Source organism: Leptinotarsa decemlineata, unplaced genomic scaffold (genome assembly GCF_025532065.1).
Source record: "Leptinotarsa decemlineata unplaced genomic scaffold, Ldec_3_MD MMD2_tig00000882_RagTag_RagTag, whole genome shotgun sequence".
NCBI lineage: Eukaryota > Metazoa > Arthropoda > Insecta > Coleoptera > Chrysomelidae > Leptinotarsa > Leptinotarsa decemlineata.
In genome coordinates this window covers 12695240-12713979 of record NW_027412556.1, presented here as the reverse complement: position 1 = coordinate 12713979, position 18740 = coordinate 12695240, and the positions used below count along the sequence as shown (strand labels likewise).

General features: G+C 35.0%; 1 protein-coding gene across 2 annotated transcripts in view; it reads right to left on the bottom strand.

Moving 5' to 3' along the window:
- Kua (Plasmanylethanolamine desaturase Kua) overlaps positions 1 to 18740 on the bottom strand; it is a 61838-nt gene that overhangs the window by 22632 nt on the left and 20466 nt on the right. The gene's annotated exons all lie outside the window — the stretch shown is intronic.

Genomic DNA, 18740 nt, shown 5'->3' with positions numbered 1-18740 from the left:
ACTCACTTTGGAACTAACCTAGTCTAAGTTATATTTCTGATGGAACTCTTGTTGCACTGGGGTTGATCGAAATGAAGAAGACCCACGCTCAAGTGTACTCGTAAATTTGCGGTGATGTGAAAATTAGAAGAGGAGGGACTACAAACAGCACATCTGGTGGCATCACTATGGGATAATTGATCGCACTAAGGCGATCTATACCAATATACCCAATACACCCAACACACCTAAAACGACAATTGTTTCGTTTGGAGAACGGTACAATGAACTTTCTGAAATGGTTTTTCCAAATGAATATACTCTACAGAGATTTTTAAATGCAACGTCAGTCGCTACTTTCGTATAGCCACTGCTTTCAGAGGGTTTCAAAGATTTTTGGAAATGATCTTGTCAACATTGAAAACAATGGCAAAAATAGGAGACCATATTCAGATATAATCACGATTGAGCCTTTTTGTGTATGGAGATTGAGTGATACTATTTTTTTTAAATTGTATTTGTTTTGATTATAGCGAAAAATATATAATTCATCACAAATGAATTCACCAGCCATTTACTTTTTTTCAGTAACTTTGGACCCGTGTTTTTCTGCGCATATCTAGAGATAAACAATCTTATTTTTTCCCTCAAAAAACACACATGAGAATGAAGTACATAAATAATCTCAATACCAAATTAGGAGTAATTGACTATGTCATCCTGATCAGCAATATAAGAATCATACAAGGTCAAAAGCCCTGCCTGTATTTCACAATGATAATCAGGACCGGATTTAGGGAAGGCAGGCGGGGCTACTAATTTGGGGCCTCCAGACGAGAAGGACCCCTATAATATAGATAAAAAAATATTCAAATTTTGACGTTTTCTCATGCATTTTTACTATGAATACTTGCACAAACATAATAATATTGTTATAGATATATCAGAAAGCTTTGATTGCAAGTTTCTATTAACTATCAATTTGATCAAGCATTTCAGTGGCAATAATTTTTTCAGTGTGATATTTGTACCCATGAGTTGAAGAGAAATGAAATAAGTAAAAAAATTACGAAAAACGGTTGACCTTGCAGGTCATCCTTACACCTTCTGGCTTCTTCGAACTCAAAATTTAAAAAATTATTTGACGAAATCACTTGAATGGGAATTTTTAAACGACACTATTTATTGAACGCCTCGATTTTCATCTGCTTAGCATAGCTTTCACGTTGGATAAGACTCAAATTTTGTTTGAATTGAATATTTTGGAAATCCTCTACTCTTCTTTTCAATAAAAAATTATTGAGAAGTTTTCTACGATATTTTAGATTTCTAGAATGATTCGCGATGTTTTTATTCAACTCAATAGTTCAATTCCGCAACCTTGAGTTACCTGTTCAGTGCCGTATACAACTCATCCTGAGGGAGTAAATCATAATCCGTATTTGATTATGTAATAAGTATACTTGGATATGGGATTCAAATATTTTTACAAATATAAGGCATGGAAATGTAAAATCATAAGAGTTTTGAGGGACCGTAATTACCTCTTGTATATGCAACTGTCACTGTCGTTCAGTCGTTTATTCACTAACTTATTTTTAAATTAAAAGAAAATGAAGATGAATTTGAACCAATTTACGAATTCCTTTACTATTACCCTATACACCTTGTAGTCGCCAGCTCAACAGAAAATATGTGTAATATAATGACTGAAGCCAGGAAATGAGTAAACAAAGTAATTCTAGGTAAAGTGGAAGCGGAATATTCCTGTTTTCCCCTGAAAATATCTCTGGGGCCTGATAAACACACAGGAAATGGAAAGTTATATAATAAATTGGTGTGTGAGTATACTTTATTCCACAAAAAATAACTGTCAACATTTAATTGAACAAAACATAAAACGTTATGTCCAGTTGTAAAATACTCCTACTTTTTTAAAGACAGCTCTAGGAAATTTTGATAACGGGGTTTAGCTGACTATGACTGTATATCTACGAGGGCAGTTCAGAAAATAATCATAAAAAGCCTCTTCAGAAAAAATATTTCTTCAGTCCTTCACACCTACTTGCTTCCCCCGTGGCTGCAATACACTGTTTCCACTATTTCTTCTATTGTCATGATGTAGTAAAATTTGTTGGATGTTGTTGACAAGTTTTGAGGTTCCCACTTTCATTGTCTTAAATAGAATCTATGAATCTATCGAATATGTACAGGTTTGATGGCCGACGTCTGCAGATTTGTATGCCTGCCATTTCGACAACTACTGCAGTAGAAATTATCACAGTCGATGAGGCAACAAAGTCCTCGGATTGTTCTCACAGCAGATACTACATTCAGAGAACAGAGAAAGTATTAATTTTTGATTCGAAGTTTGAATCTCAGGTAGTATTACATTCAATACAGGTAGCCAGATTTTATTGACGATAATTGCCTCTTCGTTTCCGTTGAAACTGCTCCTGCTTTTTTGAGTATCTATTTTTATATCTCTTTATTATAGTCTTGGACAGTAGCTTCTAATTTCTAGCAAGTTATTGAATCTCTTCGAACGCAATAACGTTGGTAGCTGCTCTGAGAGCATGTTTCCTCACTACTGATTTGTCTTTTGTGTCCACGGCTACAAAGGATCTAGTATACAACCTGTATACCTGCCCGGGTTCCTTAACTGATCTTAGACTCTGATTGTTTTCGTTGGCCTGAATACCTACTTTATGTCCCAGATAAGGGAAATCAATGGTACTTTTTATGTTCCAACATAGTGATAAAAATATGGGGCAAAGGCGGTAAAATTGAAGTATAACACAAACCGAAGCCCCGCCTATTTTTTTATGTCCCAACATAGTGATAAAAATGTGGAGTGAATGAGGTAAAATGTTAGGATTACACCTGTGAGTTTTACATTGGTTGCCACCATTTTCATAAAAAGATTCTATTTGGACAAAAACCTCATAGGTTCAGCACGAAAGTAAATGAATTTTGACCGTTTGATCTCCAGTGATTAACATTCAACTCACCTGGGCTATTTGAAATTGTAATAGGTATATCTGACGGAATAGTTTTCATGACCACAAGTAAGTAAAAAATTAAGTAGCATTTGGGCTTCAAGGCTATAATCTGGTCGATTCTAAAAAGATGAACATTGATTAGGTAAAAATCACGCAATTATCAGTTTGATGATCGTTATATATTCAAAGAATAGGCTGCTATGTATTTATCCCTAAGGTTCACAATTAACTTTTAGAACACACCTCGTAGATTGCAATATGCCACATTACCCTTGTTTAGCATTATTTGAAGAGATAAAGATCATTATTCATAGGAATTGACATATCTAATCAAAAAAGGGAACGAAAACACGTTATTGAAATACCGTATTAGCCACGCCTCTAGAACTATCATCAATTGAGAGAAAATTGATAGTGAATAATTTTTAGGGAAATAGAGAAGCAATAACCTTATAAAGGAAAAAGCCAATAGTAATGGATATCCGTCATACATAGTAGATAGAAGATAAGTAGATTGAGGCACCGCTCCCAAAGCGTCTTAAGGATTTTCCTGTAGTGCTTGTATTCGGTCCTTGGAGAAAAAAAAAACAGTTACTAATGAAGCTACCGTATAGCGACACGCGTTTTGAATAAAATTTATTGCGAAAATCATATAATTATCATGGATGTGCAATTTTTGGGAAATTTGAACATTTCAGAAACACAATTTGTTATCCCTTCCACCGTGGCCATCCAAGTAATAGAGACTAGGTCAACGGTCAAGAAATTGCCGAGCATAACGTCTGTGGTTGCCGCCCCCGCCCAATATCCTGCATAATTCGAATTGAAGGCGGTGCAGCGAATTGAGAATCCTGAACGTTATCGTCATTCTCTCTATTCATTGAAGAGAGTTGGTCACACTGACAGCACCGCTAAAATTAGTTCGGATTGGATATTTGTCGCCAAATGTTATGTCAGCGATGAGGAATTTCATTCACTGAAATGAAACTGTAGTAGGCCAGATAGGCTTATGGGCCATGATTTATTTTTGAAACGGGGAGCGACGTAAAATGTTACTTTTCGGTTTTGTGACGGTGAAATATTTCCTGAATGAACGCTCGAGTTTCAGTTGAACTTTAGTACTAACTAAGCCTCACGTGAATTTCTCTAACAGAAATCGTTATACCACGAAATTCGGGATGTTTATTGTAAGGACAAGACATAAGTACTACAGGAAAATCCTTAAGGCGCTCTCAGAGCGGTGCTTGTGCAAAAGTAGCGATTCACATTGGATTTGAATCGCTGGAGATTAAATCCACCTGGAAAAACGTTCTCAAGAAGTTTATTCCACATAAACGCAGTTCTCCAGATGGGAGAGAGAGCACATATCAGAAACGCATGTTTCTGATATGTGCCGCTCTTGGTGGAATCAAATGTGTCAAGTCACTTGTACACCACCCGTGAAAGTATCTATAGAAGAGAGACAAATCTCCAACCTTTCTTCGATGCTCCAGGCTATCAAGGTTGCAAGTGATGTTCGCGTCTCCAATCAGGCGGATGGCTCTTTTCTGGATGGAATCCAGCAACTTCAGGGTATGTTTGGGGGCAGAGCTCCATACATGAGAACAATACTCCAAAGAAGGTCTGATCTGAGCTTCATGAAGTATCAAATGTTGCCAAGGTGTGTACAATTTTCTGGTTCGGAACATTGTTCCAAGCTTTTGAGAAGCAGTCTGTGTAATTCCAGCGACATGATTGTGTCAAGACAAATTGGTGTCCATTTTAACCCCCAACAAACTTATTAAAGCAGAAATCAGAATTGTCTGTGCTGACATTATTATATCCGGTTCGGAGACATTCATCTACTTGCATAAAATCGATGCCTGGGTTTTTGTGGCATTGAATTGAACCTGGTTACTTTCACCCCGATTCAAAATCACTTCTGGATCCTCGTTAAGATATGCAACCTCCTGCTGCCGGTGAAGATGTGCCTCCGTAGCCGATGTGAAAGTATTCGAGAGATATCCATCGACGGCCACTTGCAGGGAACATTCTTTCAGGAAGCTGCCATACATAGAAATGATTCGACAAACCCTCATGCCATGTTGCTTTGACCTACGAACATAGACAAACAAATAATAAATCGTGAACGTAAGAGGCGACAAGGGGCGTATTGTGATGAAAACAAATCTGATATTCAATTGGTTACATATGGAGTTCCTCAAGGGTCGGTCTTAGGACCTACTCTGTTTCATAGTTTATGTAAATGATGTTTTATGCTCATGATGATCTTATGATTCGAATAGTCTGGAGCAGTTGGCAACCGACCCTAATTATCATCGAAAAATCATCTTCAGCGATGAGGCCCATTTCCGGATGAATAGGTACGTGAACAAAGAATATTGTCGAATTTGGGACGATAACAAACCACATGAGATCCAAGAGCGTCCAATGCATCCTGCAGAAGTTACTGTTTGATGTTGATTATGGGCTGGCGGCGTCATCGGTCCATATTTTTTTAAGAACGACGTCAGCCGGGCCACTACTGTCAAAGGCGAGCACTATAGGTCGATGATTACCAACTTCTTTTGGTTTGAATTCCCTAATAGCACACAACATCCTCGGGACGTCCCATTTAGGTCCATTTTTAGTCGAGATGTCCGTGGACTATAAATGTACGTCCCGTGGATGTCAAATATTGGACGTTAATAGGACGTACGCCCCGAACGTCCATTTTTTGTTCAATGCACAAGTGAGGTCCGTCAAACGACGTTTTTAAAGCGTTCTTATATATATATATATATATATATATATATATATATATATATATATATATATATATATATATATATATATATATATATATATAAATAAAAAAATTCGTATAAAATGGGATGTCTTCTATATGAGCATACGATACATGCACCAGATCTGGTACATTTATTTTTCTCTGGTTGGGAGTATGATTTCATTGGCTTCAACACTGGCACCTAACAAGGACATTGAAGATGCAATAAAGAAGATTTTAAGAAGGGCCAAAGAAAGACTTCTTGCAGAACAAAAAAAAACATATGAAATAATTATTTTATGAATTTATGAGAAATATTTTATTTTTAACAGTTATTTTTTTCTGTTTCATTTAGGTATAATTCATTAGTTTAATTTTATGAGAAATATATTTTATTTTTAACTTTTATCCGCTCATTTTCTCAATTATATATGATTTGAATGTTTTACTGTGGATATTTCTGAAAAATTCTCAAATTAATTTCAGAATATGACCCATTTCACAATTTCACAAAAGTGGCATGTATATTGTACCCTTTTGATATTCCGAACGAACTTCAGAATTATATCCACGGTAAAAATCCAAATTATATTTCGAATATAACCTTTTACGTCTCACAGACGTCCATTGAACGTCAACTGAACTGAAAATGTAGTCCTATGGACCATATGTAATATGGGCCATTCTAATCCAACATATGTCAATGAAGGACGTACAGATAATGTCCATGAAGGACGTACAGATAATGTCCATGGCGGACGTTCAGATAATGTTCAACATCAGGACATTTGTACGTCCCAAGAATGTCCATAGGACGTCCATTGTACTTCAAAACTGTACATCCTAGGGAAGTACTGAATGTCCGGGGAGGACGTCGCAATACCGTCCATGGGACTAAGTTGTGCTATTAGGGTTGGATGATCTGGACACAACCACATGTGGTTTCATCATGACGACGCTACTTACCATGCAGTTCATGCCATATTCTACACGAGCGATTTGAGGGCATGGTCATCTCACGTGGAGGTGATGTGAACTGACAAGCGAGTTCGCGCGATTTGACACCGTTAGACCTTTCTTCTGGGGTTTTCTTGAGTCGCAGGTGTATGCGAATAAGCCACAAACCATAATGGTCCTGAAAACCATGCCAACATAACCAATGCTATTGGTCACATTCAGCTTGATTTATGCGCCAGAGTCATCAAAAACTGGACGTTTCGAATGCACTCCATACAGAGAACCCCTGGCGGATATTTGAACGATGTTATATTAAACACATAATGGCATCAATAGGTCTTTCGAAGGAATAACAATTTCGATGATGTCTCACAACCACTTTGTTTTATTCAAATTTGAAGATAGAAAAGGCCTAATGAATGACCCTATATTAAAAAGGGGGTATTTTCTCTACCTCATTCCTATATCTCTGAAATTTTCAGTTGTCAAGCCAATTTTGATTATCGTGATTCTTGCAAAACTTCGTGCAGTCAATTGAAAGTGATGACAATGTATCTAATAATATCTTTTACAAATTCATAAGAAAATTGTACTGTACTTATTCCAAATAAAAAAAATATTTTCAAAAATTATCGATTTTTAACAACATATATCTCGGAAACTGTTGGAAATCGACCAATATTAATAAAAATAACTTCAAAGAAAATTTAATCAGCTTTCATTTTTATATAAAAAAAAAAAAAAAACATTTTCCTATAATTCACCGTTTCCGGTGAATGTTTACCTTTTACCTACTCACTACTCTTAACGAAATCCTGTAATCAGGCACTCTACAATATATTCATTGACCGGACTATAACGAACTCAAAAACTAGACTAGGATATGCTTTTTTTGTGATTTTGTTTCACTTCTCCACAATGCATGAGCTATTTGAGGTTGCCATAATTTATGTGCCCCCTGTATAATATTCAAAGGCTAAAGAGGTGGGAGACGTACTTCCAAACTCTCCCAAAAAGACCCTTATTAGAGTCACCATCTGATTTATATCCCGTTCCCGAAAACTTCGAATCGATATTTGATAACTGGCCTAGTTCGGTAAATGAAAAAGAACCGGAAATAACTAAAATGCTATATTGTGTCGAGATCAAACCAAGTATCGATGACGCTGGAGAGCTTTGAGGCATAGGAAAACATTGTTATTTTATTGAGGCAGTAATTGCGAGCTTTGTCCACCATAATGCACTCGCAGAAGCCGTTCAAGTTAACAGGTACTAAAGAACATTTAACTCGCATAGAGAATACTTAGAAATTCCGCTAGGTAAATCACAGGGCAAACAAATTGTACGGTTTAAACGAAACGGGAATAAACTTTAACAAGACACGGCCTCTTCATTCAAGTAACATTTTATTGTGATATTTTCACAAAACAGTTTACAAAACCGTAACACGTGTTTCGCAAAACTGAAAAAAAACCTACTTTATGATTAATTTTGCAACTCCTTGAATAGACATGTAAAAAACTAATTACCAATTTCCATATAAGAAAAGGCATTCAAAAAAGAGGAAGAATACAATTCAATTCTGTCCTTCAGTGAATTTTCCGAATTCTCAAATCTATCGATTTTCAAGCATTCCAGAAGATTGAGTTTCAAACATTTCTGTTCTGAATGTAGTCGTCGTCGTTGAGTTAAAGTCTCTCTGTCAAAAAAAAACATGCAAATGTGTAATTGGTGTTCACATTCAAAAACCATTCCTATGGTCATTTATTCTCTGAGAAAACGTTTTCCTTGTTTGGCCTATATAGTTAGAGTCAAGAACCACAACTGAAATCAAATACTCCTGATCTATTCGACCTTATAACCGTTGTTGAATACGTTGTTGAAACATCAAGTACCGGGCAGTTCCATCACATTAATTAGTTTTCATATTCAGACGAAACTTCTCCACATTGTAAACCTTTACGGAAAGAATAGGTTAAACGAGAAGAAGAAACTCAGGTAAACATTAACACCATCCCAATATACTAAAAAGTAGTTTAAGCAAGGTCAAGCTAATTCTGAACACCAAATGAGAACAAGATGTATCAAGGTCAGTCTGATCCAACAACAAGGAAACATCAGCAGTAGAAGGCAAATGAAACTTTGACGAAACGTCGTGAAATTAGCCCCAGTGAGAAAAAGACAGAACACGGATTAATATATATATATATATATATATATATATATATATATATATATATATATATATATATATATATATATATATATATATATATACAGGGTGTCCCTGGACTTCCTCTTTTCCTCTCGGGAATGTATAGATGGGGTCAAAATATCACCAGTACTTCATATAACTTTTTTCCTAAAATCCTTCGTTACCAAGTAACGGGCCCTCGAAGTTACAAAATGAAAAATGTTTTTCTTTGATAACTTTTCAAGTGAATATTCAAAATCATCCAAATTTTGGTAATTGACTAAACAAATGAATTCCTTCGATGAGCTTTCATGCAGGAGTCTTTTGTTTTGCTACAAAGTCAGGAACGGACTACCCCCGATGGTCCACACCCCAAAACTTTGAAATGACAGATATTTTTCAATATTTTTCAACAAATTAAGGTTACTTGGACAATTTTATGAATAAAAGTACTCGTGTGGAAAGTCGATCAGAGCAACGAGTCTTGATAAAAATGTAGTTTCACTCGACGACATCAAACCCGCTCGTCCACCATTATTTGAAATGAATAATTATCAAAGCAGAAATAATAATGATAACGTTAATTCAACAACATTTATCCTGAGATGTCTACCATTATTCGAAAATATTAGTTTTTAAGGAAAATGGAAATGATAGGTAAAAGGTTCATAACGAATTTTTATAATGCAAACACGTTTAACTAACGAAACTCAAGAGCCTCAAGAGCAAACAGAAATGAAAAATCCGCTACAGAAGCTGCTCGATATGACCACCTTCTCTCTCTATACATTTTCTTAGTCTGCGAAGACACCCTCTCTGTACTTGAAATAGCATTCCAGGGTCGTTTCGTATGGCTTCACAATGTAATGTTATTCTATTCAACAATGCATCTCTTGTGTGAATAGGTGTAGCGTAAACAAGGCTTTTTAGATGCCCCCACAGAAAGAAATCCAATGGATTTAAATCCGGAGACCGCGATGGCCATGAATATGGCCATCTCTACCAATCCATCTATTGTGGAAAATATGGTTCAGATGGTCACGCACAATCAAACTGAAATGAGGAGGAGCGCCATCATGCATAAACCACATATCTCTTCGGGTTTGCAATGGAACATGTTCCAAAAGTCCATTCAAATCGTTCTGAATGAACTCCAAATAACGTTCTCCATTCAATCGGTCCTGTAGAACGAATGGTCCTATAAGATGGTTTCCTATGATACCAGCCCAAACATTCACGTTGAATTTCCGTTGGTGTTTGGTTTGCAATATCCCATGGGGATTTTCTTCGGCCCATATATGGAGATTATGAGAGTTGATAACTCCATCTCTACTGAAACCTGCTTCATCAGTGAATAAAACTCGATTAATAAAAGTCATATCCTCTCTTTGCCTATCCATGAACCAATTGGCATATTCCAGTCGTGCTGGAAAATCTTGAGGTGTCATGGCATGTACCTTCTGGATGTGAAATGGGTGGAGCAGTTGTTCCCTAATTATTCTATGAATGGTGGACTTGGATGTATGGAACTGTTCTGATAGATTTCTGATGCTCATTGAAGGATCATCAGCGACGGCTTCCAAAATAATTTCCTCCAATACAACGGTACGTACAGTCCTAGGAGCGCCCTCACCACCTCGTTTTGGCAAAACTGTACCTACAATAATATCGAAATAAAACAACGTGCTCAAATTAATTATCAATTATTACATACCTGTCTCCCTCAAGCTGCGATCGACACGCTCGAATGTTTCTCTTGACGGTACCGTTCGATTGGGAAAATGCTCGGAATACAGACGACGAGCTTCTGCAGCATTACAAAATGCTCGTCCATAAAATACATGCATATCTGCATATTCATTGAATGTAAACTGTTCGGCCATATCAAAAAAATTCAAAATATCCTATAGAATATTGACAATACAATGATAGTCATATGACAACGCACCACTCAACAAAACAAAATCGCATTCCAGTTTCTCATTTTTTATCAAAACTTTCTAAACGGTTTTTTTTGTCAACATCTGTGAAAGAAATGGAACATAATTATTCCCTGGATATTTTTCACCTGATCATGTGCAGCCGTTTTTGTAGTTCATTCGTTTGCTTTTTATTAGTATAGTAAATATTTTTTCCGAAGTGCGTTTTTTCAGCTAAATTTAGATTCGTGTTAAAGAATTTCTCCCATAAAATTATAATTATCAGTGAAACTCCTCAACAGTTTAGCTGTGAAGAAGAATTTGAAACATTCGAATGTTGAGTTTCATGAGATTCAGATAACTGATCAACACGAAACGTGATTATTCCACACGTATTATGTACATACAAAATATGGAATGAATTCGATATTTCATAGTAGAGTAGCTTGTTAGTTTAAAAACACCACGAATCTACAGAACTTGATATTTCTTTTGAAAAAATATCTGCTATCACAATTGTGACTTGAACTTCCATATAGGTACTGTACTTTTTGTTTACGACTTCATTTTAGCATACTTTGTATTATTCCTGTTATAAATGATGTTGAATTAACGTTATCATTATTATTTCTGCTTTGATAATTATTCATTTCAAATAATGGTGGACGAGCGGGTTTGATGTCGTCGAGTAGAACTACATTTTTATCAAGACTCGTTGCCCCGATCGACTTTCCACACGAGTACTTTTATTCATAAAATTGTCCAAGTAACCTTATTTTGTTGAAAAATATTGAAAAATATCTGTCATTTCAAAGTTTTGGGGTGTGGACCATCGGGGGTAGTCCGTTCCTGACTTTGTAGCAAAACAACTGACTCCTGCATGAAAGCTCATCGACGGAATTCATTTGTTTAGTCAATTACCAAAATTTGGATGATTTTGAATATTCACTTGAAAAGTTATCAAAGAAAAACATTTTTCATTTTGTAACTTAGAGGGCCCGTTACTTGGTAACGAAGGATTTTAGGAAAAAAAGTTATATGAAGTACTGGTGATATTTTGACCCCATCTATACATTCCCGAGAGGAAAAGAGGAAGTCCAGGGACACCCTGTATATATATATATATATATATATATATATATATATACACTCCCTTTTTGGAGTGTTGTATATATATATATATATATATATATATATATATATATATATATATATATATATATATATATATATATATATATATATACAACACTCCAAAAAGGGAGGCAAACCGCGGACACGTGTTTCTGGCTATTGGCCTCATCAGCGCGGTGCAGCCAAGTGTATAGATGACAACACTTGTTTGCCGAAAACAGGAAACAACACAAACGCACGGAGTCAAGAATAGGAGTCAACCGCACATTTATGGTTCCAGTTAGAAGACCTATAGAATTCCCAGGGTACAGATTTTTAGACCAGGGCTGAAGACTTCAAAAATGGTAAAAAGTGAAAAAAATTAATAGTGGGATGAAACTAATTAGAAAATGAGGAGAATATGCTAAAAATGAAAGGAAAGTGGAAGGGGTGAGTTTTTAAGGCTAAAAAATGGTTCATCTCGATTTCCGGTAAAACTACAAGTCCTATGGAAAAAAGTTGAATGGCAAAGTTGTAGATAATAAAAACATCTCTATTACTTTTGTATCAAAATTTTTTTCGCATAACCTCAAAATTTGTATGAAAATTCATTTGATTTGAAATATTTATTTTTTCACCTTATTTTGACTCGATATCAAAAAAGCACACTAATTTTCAATCGAAAATTCTCGCGTCAAAATCAGCTTTTTTCAAAAAGTCGGGGTGTGCTTTCTGTTCTTTAAAGACTCTTCTTTCTGATGATGTAAAAAAATATCATCAGGTACTATAGTAAATGTTGTCAGAAAATGCCAAAAATCGAAAAAAACTCGAATTCGATTTTTTTAATAATTATGTACAATTTCATCAAAAAAATGTGATTGCTGCAATTTTATTCAGTTAAAAAGTTTATTCATTAAATTCTAATTACATTCATGTCATAGAAAATCTCATGAAATATAAATATACATGTAAATCGTACTATTGGTTGGTCAAACGTTACGAACACAATATTTTGCTCGTTTTCGGTATTGTTTAGCCGCTTCTACCAACGATGAAGAAATGGTATCATCACTCGGTGGATTTTTTATGAACGGCACAGGAATCATTTTTGAAGTATGATAAGTCAAATTAGTGTGTACCTTTTCCATGAACCCATTCCCACCATCGGATTTGTTGTTTGCAAATTTGAAATAAGACCATGTAAAATCTGCCGAAGAAATTTCGGACAAGATATTTTAGATGTTACGACATCTTCTTCAAAGACATCTTTCATCTGAACTGTTTTCAATCCATCGGAATTTTTGTTTTCAAAACGTTTCAATTTCACAAACTGATTTCGCCTATCTCTTCAGCAGATGGAATCTGTTTCAATCTAGAGATGGTTTTTTTTGAAGTAACACTAGACGCCGGAGTAACAACCATTATTCCACCCATTGTGGCTTTACAGATGTGATGATGCAATGATACATTGTGGCCACTTTTTCATTCATCCTACGAACGTTATTTGTACTTTTTTCTTCATTACTTTTACACAGAATATTCAAAAAAACTTTCAAAGTTTCGGGAACATCCTTCGTTCAAATATGAAATTTCGTAGTAATTCATATCCTATACTTTTGAACGTATATCTTCTAAAACAATTTCAGCAGCCATTTGAACAATTCTAGATCGTTCGTCTCCTTCACTTTTCAATCTTTTATCGTACCAGTCTTTGCAGAGTTTCTTACTTGCAGTACTATTTCTGGAAGGCAATGAAGCTGCTGACTCTTTTGCAATAGCAGGGGAGCCTACGATGCAAAATGGGGATTTACTCGAGCGTCACTGAGACATATCAGGTTGCAAAGCTTAGATGATAAGAAGAAAAAAATGTTATATAATATATACCTTTACATCGGTGGGGGAAGCGGCTATAGATTTTTAAATATGTTAAAAAATACTGTTGCATGGACATACTCGAGCGCGTCAGATATTGATAGCATCAATGTCCTACGTATTTTTAAATAATGTTGGTATGTTAATCTGATCGTTTGCATGATGTGGGTGGTTGTACGTAAGGGTTGAAAGTGAAAGAAAAAAAATTTAATTGAGCGCGTCAGATTTTCTAAGGGGGTGTTAAGTGCAACAAAAGAAAAGCTCTCATTCAATAATCTGACGATTTCGATCTGATGCACACAATATTTTTTTAATTTTTTTTTAATTCATTGAATCTTATTGATTGTGAAGCTTAGGAAATAGCATGCAAATAAATAGGTGTATGTTTTTTTAAGTAGAATACTTGTATTTATAAAAGAATAATTTGAAAAAAATGACTAAAAAATTAATTTTTTATAACCAATTGATTAATTAATGAAGAAAAGAGAAATGAAACTTTCTATGTTTTTACCACTTTTATTTGAACCTAACGTTACTGCAGTTTCGTCCTATAAGGACATTTTCAAACTTATATAATGTATAAGGAAATTTTCAAACTTATACAAACTTATACGATATATAAGTTTGAAAATGTCCTTATAGGACGAAACTGCAGTAACGTTACTTACAAATAAAAAAGGTAAAAAACATAGAAAGTTTAATTTCTCTTTTCTTCATTATGATTTTCTACCACGTAGTAAAGGCTGCATCCATCAATTAATTGATTAATTAATCATCATCTTTATCTTCATCACGAACGAGTCTCTGTGATCAGCTGTGATGGCGTCATGGCAACAGAATTCAGAGTGGGGACGGAGTGAGAGAGTAATAGATGAAGAAAAAGTGAATAGAGAATAGAGGAATAGAAACTCGGAGTGGGAAATATAAGTATCACACAGCTGCACGCATCAAACTTCATCGACGAATTTTTGTTATTTCGACTTGCGGAAATCGTCAGATTATATATTTTTCGTTATCCTTGAATTATTTCCTTCAAAATAAAAAAAAAAATTGCTACGCTCCAGAATGTCGAAATGACGTTATCTTTTTACAACTTTGCTGCCCTCCCCTTTCTTTACGTCACTCTCAAATTGTCAGATTACTGGAATATAAACTTTTTAGTTGGTAATTAATTCACCCTACCTTAATCTGACGCGCTCGAGAATTTCTAATGATTAATTTTTTTTACTAATCTGATCCTTTCTCCCTCACAGGCGACTTTATATATGGGGCTCATATTTGGTGGAGGTACTTAACCGGGTACAAGGTATCCCCCTGTATATTAATCTGCCGCGCTTTAGTAAATCCCGAAATCCCCACTTGGGCTCCCCTATTACAAAGGAGGGTGCTGCAAGCGGCTTCATTGGACCAGAACCTGTCATTGGCATCGCTTTGGGCTTTGCCTAACAAACACTGAACACCTGGATGGCAAGAAGAGTTATGGACTTCTGGCAGAATCTTCCAGGATTGGCTCAATCCAAGGCGTTTATTCACCCTTCGAAGCTTGATACCAAACAGTTGATGGACTACAGTAGGGATGAACTACGATGTCTATCAGGCCTTCTTACAGGTCATTTGAATCATCACATGCAGAGACTTGGACTGTCGAAAGACAGTGTGTGTCGCCTCTGTTTGCGAAATGATGAAACTGCAGAGCATATGCTTTGTGCCTGCCCCGCTGGGGACCGTATCAGGTTCTTTGAGTTCGGCAGATCCGTACTCTCACCATCTGATCTGAAATACCATACAAACTAATCGGCTTCGTTAAGAAGCTGGGTTTATTTGGCCGAGTGTGAAGAGATGTGAGCCACAATAAACCCTTATGGGTTGCGGTGGAGGGTCGAATAGACCCACTCACTTTAGACCTACCTACCTACTATTTCTGTATAAAATTATCATGTCTCTTTTACTAAAATGAAATTCGATATCGTTCTGAAAATGCTCTTTCAATTTATTTTTAATAGTTGTGTGGTCTGTGAGATCTCCTGAAAATCCCTCTTTTATTTCTATGTTTATAAATAAGAGTTTATTGTTCAAGTTTGAGAATGTCCATATGGGACGAAACTGCAGTAACGTTAGTTATTAATAAAAGTGTTAAAAAACATAGAAATTTTCATTTCACTTTTCATCATGATCTCCTACCACGTAGTAACGGCTACATCCATCAATTTACCTCTTTCATTTCATTGATAGAAAATTTACATTCAGTTTCGTTGTCAAAGATATGATTAATAAGATCAAGATCTCCAGACAATGTGGTGCTGCAGGTTTTTTCGGCTTTTCCTGCAGCTGAAAAAGCAAGTGTACCACTGGAATCAATCAAGTCGCCCCGGAGCGCCAATTAATTTTTGTTGTTGTTTTATAATTTCATGATTTGTATTTTGGAAGAATATTCTGGTCAATTAACTAATAAATATTATTGAGATAATTAATAAAATTCTTAGTGTTTTCACATGCTGAGCATTCCTTTTTCATTCAGTTCTTTTGTTATAAAAATGAGCCATACAAACAGTGTGAGAATGAGCTTTTATTGCGACTAAATCAGGCACATTTCTGAAACGAGCTGATATGTTTTTATCGAATTCATTTGAAGTGTTTTGTTAATTATTGTAGTCCATCTCGTCTTGTGTTTGTAAATCTTTTGCTGGAAAAATCCTCACTTGTTCACTTTGTAGTAAATGTTCAAGAGGTAGCGAAAACTTATGTGAATTTCTGGAACTTCATCTAGCTTTTCCTAATATGACTAATAACCACTCCGCGCAAAGCTTATTGTTAAATCATCTGAAAATGTAATTTTTAACAGGTGATGATCGACTGTATTGCCAAAAATACGACAAACTAACTGACTGTTATAAGGAAACAAGTATAGCTGAGGCACCAGTCAATCTAATAATAACACTGATGATCTTCAAACAAGACTCAACCTCTGACGGAAGCAAGAAACTCTTTGGAAGGTTCGAAATAGATGCATATTTCAATCTAGCATTTGGTCATTATTACGCCTTGGTCAAAGACGAAACGGACTGGTTTAAGTTTGACGATAGTCGTGTCACCAAGTGTTCTGGCGATGTATTGAATTTGTTGGAGCCTCTGGAGACACCCTACATTCTGTTTTATGAGATTATTGGCAGATCAAGAACTTCAGATGATGTGGTGCTGCAGGTTTTTCCGAGTTTTCCTGCAGCTGAAAAAGCAAATGCGCCACTGGAATCAATGAAGTCGCCCCGGAGCGCCAATTAATTTTTATTGAAAAAAATCGAATTCGATTTTTTTTTCGATTTTTGGCATTTTCTGAGAACATTTACTATAGTAATGTATATTTTTTTAGACCATCAGAAAGAAGAGTCTTCAAAGAACAAAAAGCACACACCGACTTTTTGAAAAAAACTGATATTTTGACACGAGAATTTTTGATTGAAAATTAGGATGCTTTTTTGATATCAAGTCAAAATAAGTTGAAAAAACTAATATTCTGAATCAAATGAATTACAGTGTATTTGGGACATGAAAAAGTAAGTTTTCACCAAATTTAGTAGAGAAAAGTTTTTTTTTGAAAAAGATAAAAAAGCAAAAACTTGGTTATTTAAATTTTTCACATGAATTTTGAGACTATGAGAAAGAATGGCGAATACAAAAGTTGTAGATCCTGTAGATCCTTTTATTACCTACAACATTGCTATTCAACTTTTTTCCATAGGACTTGAAGTTTTGCCGGAAATCGAGATAAACCATTTTTTAGCCTCAAAAACTCCCCCTGCCACTTCCCTAACTCAGATCGCCCGTAATTTATTTTTCCTTTCATTTTTAGCATATTCTCCTCATTTTCTAATTAGTTTCATCCCACTATTAATTTTTTTCACTTTTTACCATTTTTGAAGGCTTCAGCCCTGGTCTAAAAATCTATTATCATATTCAAGGAAAAGCTAAAAAAGGTTATAATGACAATATTATTTGAATTTACAAAACAAAGTTAAAACTGACTGTTATTGAGGTTGGCCGTGTCAAAAGAGATGTGAAATTTATAAAGTGATACATGTCAGTATAATCAGACAAGTCACAACAGTTACTTGAAATTTCTAGATAAGACATATAAAAGTGCTGAAAAATATCATTTATCAATATAAGACTATGTGCTTGGTACCAAGAAGAGAGAGAGTCAAAAAACATGACAATGACATATGTCATGGAAATCAGTTTAAATTATGTATGTCCATGTTGACACCATGGAACAATAAAATCAGTTCTAGTGTTAGTGTCATGAGAGATATCTGCTGTTGAAGTATGAATATCAATAAAAAAACTCAATGCCGAATTTATAAAATTTCAAAAATAATTAATAGAAACTTCACAATACTTAGTTATGTGAAGAGAAATTTATTATTTTATTATGGAAAAAATATTGAGTAAAATGGATTTGCGTAATAGACTGATGAAAGAAAAATTATATTATTTATCAAAATTATGCAAAATATATTAAAAAAAAAGAAAGTTATCTATTCTTCTGGTAAGAATTCAGAATTATTCGTACTTCGAAAATGTATATTTTCATCGATGTCAAGCAAACAAGCAAAAAGGCAATTATTTCGCTGACCTTCTATTAAGGCAGTTATCTGATTATAGAATAAAATACATTTCCAGGAATAATCTTTCAATTTCATTCCCTTCAATTGTCAAGTTTTTTGTTGTACAGTCTATTTTGTGACTTTCTTCAAAAGCATGATTGCTGACAGCACATCTCTCAGGGTGTAATTTTCACTTTTGTGAGAAATAATCCTATCTTTTGAGTAGTCTAGAATTTTGATCAATATATTCACTTCTACAACTAATTTTGATTGTAAATTGATAGAAGTTTATTCATAAGTTTAGAAAATAAGTTGTTGATTGTTAAAACGGTTCTA